A 5,825-nucleotide genomic window follows, 5' to 3' on the forward strand; every position below is an offset into this window, starting at 1 on the left:
TCATATTCATATTCATATTAATTTTCTATTAAATTATTAGATGCAACAAAATAATAATAATAAAATCTTACTTATGGCGCATGGCTGGCTGGTGCGCCATTGCTATCTAAAAAAAAGAATACTAATGGCGCACCGTCTCGGGGGTGCGCCATTGCTATAAAAAAACATACTAATGGCGCACCGCCAGGGGGTGCGCCATTAGTAATCTTCCCCCCTAGTCGCCCGATCCCTTCATCCCTCCCGCTCGCCAGATTCATTCCCTCCTCGCCAGATTCATTCCCCCCTAGTCGCCCGACAACCCCCGCGCCCGCCTCGCCGTCTCGGTCCTCGCCGCCGACGGCCTGCCCCGCTCCTTCCCTCCACTCCTCAATCGCCCTCTCGGTCCTCGCCGCTGACGGCCGGCCCCGCTCCACCTCGAGCGCCGCCGCCGCGCGTCACCACGGCCACCGACCGCGCCGTCCTCCGTCGTCGTGCCTAGGAGCTGCGCCAGGAGCAAGACCATCATCACCTTCATCGCCTACGTCCACGGATTGGAGCCGGGTCATCAAGGATCGAGCGCATCGACCTCTTCTTCCTCATCACCGACCACTGCTTCTCGGCGTCGATCCGCGCTGCCCCGACCACCCTCGGCCTCGCCGTCTCCTTCCCCAGCTCCGCGGTGAGCGTCTCCATTGATTCCCTTGTTTTTCTCCTTGTTTAGTCACCGTTTGTGCATGCGGGCTCGTGCTCACCGCGCCGGCCGCCCCTCGCTGTACATTCTCTAATGTCCTTACCTGAAACTGAATATAAAGTCAGTTTAAAAGTCAGTCTCTTGATCTGAATATAAACTTTATCTGAAACTGAAATTGAAACAGATGCAGTCGTAAAAATTCAGTTAAAAATTCAATTTTAGAGCTTGGCTCCTGATCTAAATATAAAGTGTACGGCAAGCTTATATTGCAAGAAAGTTTAAAATTCAATCTAAAACTCAATGTAAAATTCAGTTAAAGTGATCTGAATATAAAAACTCTTGGAGTAAAAATTTAGTCTAAAAGTCAGTTAAAGTTTCAGTTTTAGAGTAATTTTCAGTTTGTAAAACTGAGAAGTGTATTTTTTTATTTTGAAACTTAGTGTAACTATTTTCAATTTTGATGGAAATCAGTCTAAAAGTCAGGAGGAGGATCTCTGTAGATTGCATATACAGATTTCTTGAACAATGCTATTAATTACAAATAGAGCAATGTTGAAAATGAAACAAAAGGAATTGGAAAGCCAGAAAGATAGGCATTCTGTTGTAAGTAAGCTAAGATAAAAAAGTGTTTACTTTAAGTAATTATTTACAACAAGCATTGTGTAGGAAAATGTCATGCAGGCTGTAACTTGAACTTGAAGAACTCCTTAGATAGTTTTTTAGTCTCCTTATACAAAGCAAGCTGAAGTTTGAACTCAATGTGCTGTCATAGGTGCTGTGCTGTCAAAAACTGTATGTGCAATCTCCAGAACAATTATGCTTATGTGAAAACTGTATGTGCAATCTCCAAATGTATCATCATAATGTATGTGCTGTGTTGTGTGATTCTTCATGCCGAGAACTTCAGCCTTTTCAACTTGCTGGACTATATGTTCATTGGTACTACTTGTGATGCTGCTGCTGTACTACTTGGGAATTTTGTCAACTTGTGATGCTGCTGTTGTACCCCGAGAGGCCCTTGAGTTTGCCAGAATGTCGATTAACTTCCGTTCCGGCAAATTCGGGTACTCCATATGTCCTATTTTCAGCAAAGGTCATGCTGAAATTTTCCGTGAATTTTAGCATGACTTTGCTAAAAATAGGACATATGGGGTACTTGCGACTAATGCATGGGCCGGGGTATCTTAGTACTTAGTTAAGTAGGATCAACTGCCCCGCCATTCTTGCTGCATTAAACCATAGGTGGCAATAGAGCCAAGTGATTAGGCCCAACTTAGAATTCTCGTTAGCATCGATAAACCCTAGATGATAAAACCAACATAGGTGGCAATAGAGCCAAGTGATTAGGCCCAACCTAGGGTGCCTCGGCATCGATAAACCCTAAATGATAAAAACTTAACTTGGCTTCTATAGGGTGCCTCGGTGTCGATGAGAACCTAAATGATGTACGCTTAGGCTTTTAGGGTGCCTCAGCATTGACAAAACCTAAATGATGAAAGCTTAGGCTTTTAGGGTGCCTCGACGTCGACAAACCCTAAATGATAAAACCTTGGCTTTTAGGGTGCCCCGGTGTCGATAAGAACCTAAATGATGAAAGCTTAGGCTTTTAGGGTGCCTCAGCGTCGACAAACCCTAAATGATAAAAGCTTAGCTTTTAGGATGCCTCGGTGTCGACAAACCCTAAATGATGTAGTTTTGAATTATGAATGTAGGATATGTCGTCATCATCATCGGGCGACGAAAGTCTCCCGGAGGAGTGAGACAGGTGCCACGACGATCGAGGTTTGTGCGACATGCCTCACCTGGACGATGATCGGCGCTTCAACATTAAGCTCGAGGAGACCTTCGAAGTTGAAACGGTACACAACGACGACAAGTGTTATTTTCATAATTAAGCATGACTTCAACTATTTCAACGTGTAATTTTCATCTTTTACAATTCGATTATAGCTTATCCCATGCCATGCGAGATGCTATGTCTTGCAGAGGATGGATTTTGAAGACCATGAAATTTCTGAAACAAAGAAAATTCACCTAAGGACTCATCACGATGTGGACTTTGAAGTAAATCTATATAATTCTGAGAGCGTAACCCATTCTGGTTGCAAAAATTGGGAAGCATTTTGCAAGATGTATGGTTTTGATGAGGGTATGCTTATCACCATGGATCATGGTAATCCTGACATCAACCAAGACAATATGGACATTTGGGTCCTTGTTGATACGCCTCCAGTTCTACCACTATGTGAGTTTCTCAAACATAGTTATTAGCTAATTTATATTGTTTATTTCAAAATAGTTGACAGCTTATTTCCATTGACAGCTTATTTTTATTGTTCAAAGAATGTGCGGGAGATGGTAGACAAAACCCACTACACCGATGGCTCCAAATTAACAACTTACAAGGAGAAAAATCATCTAGTCGGATTTTGTACTGACATTGAGAATTACAATATCCACAATCAAACTCCTTAACATTATGGTAAATACGTGCCACTAGTGCATGTGTTCAACTACGGTGACTACCATGGAGATACCCTGGTAAGGTTTTTACTATTACGACATCCGTGCATCTTTTGCATACTTCTAAAACTAGTACATCATTGCTAACTATGAAGTTATTACTATGTTTTTCAACAGATAATCCCAGAGAATTGTGTGCCTCATATGATGTATCAGAAAGGTAGTCTTAATGTTTTGAACATACAACCAGGTCATCCGACGAATCTCAACTGTCCATACGAGATTTCTAAAAGAAGTGGAGACATGAAAATGAAAGGATGGAAAAAATGTATGGACAGTCGTAAGGAGCTTCTTGGAAGCAAAAGGAAGCGAAGCGCAAGAATTGGAGACAGGATGTTCTCCATTCTCCATAATGGAGAGTCAGGGTCTATATTGTTTTATGCTATTTTTAGCTTAAATAGGGTATTTAGGTCCTGCCTAATACTGATGATCATGTGCTAAGAACAATTAAGTAGGGTTGGTTTGATGACTATCAAGATGATGATCGTATGACTTGTTATGAATAACGAGTAGAAGTTGTATGATGATGATTAGTAGGACTTGTTAGGATTAGTATTACTTCCGACAAACTCGATACTCGCGGTCTCGAGACTTGTAATGTTTTATCTTTGTTCAGTCTTTTGAATTCGGAGACTAATATGATGAATTGTATTCGGAGACTAATCTTCTATTGTATTCGATGAATCTGCTGTTGCTGTGTGCTACTGTCTATATTCTGTCAAACAATATACTTTGTAACCTGTGCAAAAATCAGAAAAGTAAAAAAAACCTAATATTCATACTAATGGCGCATCACTACAGAGTGCGCCATTAGTATGCCAAGTATACTAATGGCGCATCCATGCGCAGTGCGCCATTAGTGTGCCAAAGCACATGGTTAAATATGGCCCTGGGAGGCATACTAATGGCGCATGGTGTTATATACTAATGGCGCACTAGTGGTGCGCCATTAGTAATAAATACTAGTGGCGTGATACTAATGACGCACCAGTGATGCGCCATTAGTAGGCAAAACTGGTGCGCCATTAGTAGGCCTTTTCCTAGTAGTGTATTATTTTGTAGCCATGATAACAATTCTTTAAATTTGTTTGTGTTGTGTGTATTTTTCTGTGGTACAAGGGGATTTTAACTTCCGGTAAATGACCACTTCTGTTTCTGGGTCCCCTTTGTATTCTCTCTATGTTTGTTTCCGATAGTATCCGTTTTTGGGGTTTCTATACTTGTTTTCTCTTTCCGATGCTGCTTGTCGATGATGTTGATCCCATCATAGTACTGCATCTCCACTACTCTTTCCCGTTCACATCCCCTCCGTCCAGCACCAGCTTCTGTGCACGAGAACGCAACACGCTTACATCGATCGGTTCAACAGTCAATCAAACATCAGAAATTTGAATTCCGGGAAAAAAAGAGAAGAAGGCGTCAACCTGGGGCTTGGCCTCGAGATCGTGGAGCCTGCGGAGCCCCCGCGGTTCATCTCCAGTGGCCACCTCGACAGTCCACACAGCCCGCGCCATCGTAGGACGGGACGCTGTGTGGCGTCTTGACCGGGCATCTCACGGCGACGCTATCGAAGTGCCTGCGCGCCTTGACCTTCACCCGCGCCGCCTCCTCCGGCGGCAAGTGCGGTTCGCTCCGTGCCGGCCACGTCGTCGCCATGTCTTCCCTCCTCTCTCGTTGGCTCGCTCGGTGGTCACTTGAAGTCTCCGGTTCCAATCCGAGCGAAAATGCCAAACGAAGGCCGAGCTCTGCAAACACAATGACTTTAATATTGAAAAATTTAAATTCATACTTGAAATTTTAAAATATACACATAATTAAAGACATAGCATACATATGTGCAAATTATCATGATGCAATACTTTAAAATGAGAGCTACACAAAAAAATAGCTTTTGAGCACATGTATTGTTGATCCTCATAGTTCATAAAAAAATTGCGGCTTGTAATTCAAGCTATTTCATCATAAAATTAGACACACATATACATTAAATCCTTGCATACTTGTATATTTTTTTCAGATTTTTTTGAAACTTAAAGGTACAAAATTTTGAACTTTTCAAAATAAAGACCTCCATCACTACTGGAATTGAGTTATACCCCGAGTGCCACGGATACTCAGCAAAGGGCCTATCCCCGCCGACAAAGCCTTTGTCGAGTGTTGGACTCGGCAAAAGCCACCTGGTGTACACCTCTCAGGCAAACAGGAATTTGCCGGGAGCCAGGACACAGGCACTCGGCAAAGAGTTTGCTGAGAGTCAAACAATACAACTCGGCAAAAAAGAAGTAGCTAACGGACAACATATGGGGACGGCGGTTGCCATGTGGCGCATCTTTGCCGACTTGGCTCTCGGCGAAGACCCTGACACCTAGGGTACATGAAAATTCTAGTAGTGCATGAAGCTCGGCCTCCAAAACACTCTAGTTTTGATTGTTATCCTAATCTGCCCTTGTTATGCTGAGATTGGGACGGCTAGCACGTGGCGAGCTCGAGAGGCGAGTGATTATTCACGTGGGATGGGTCGGTTCATCTAGAGAGTTTCCTATTCAATCGTAGAGAAATATAAAAATAAAATGCTTAAAAACAAGTAATGTTTGTTTTCCTGCCAGACAAAGTGCTTCGTCCAACCTTACAC

The 5,825-nt window shown here is 42.9% G+C and overlaps 1 pseudogene; it reads right to left on the reverse strand.

Moving 5' to 3' along the window:
• Window positions 1–1,142: 1,142 nt before the first annotated feature.
• Window positions 1,143–4,849, reverse strand: LOC119353917 (annotated as a pseudogene).
• Window positions 4,850–5,825: the final 976 nt, after the last annotated feature.

Source organism: Triticum dicoccoides, chromosome 1A, assembly GCF_002162155.2.
Source record: "Triticum dicoccoides isolate Atlit2015 ecotype Zavitan chromosome 1A, WEW_v2.0, whole genome shotgun sequence".
Lineage (NCBI taxonomy): Eukaryota > Viridiplantae > Streptophyta > Magnoliopsida > Poales > Poaceae > Triticum > Triticum dicoccoides.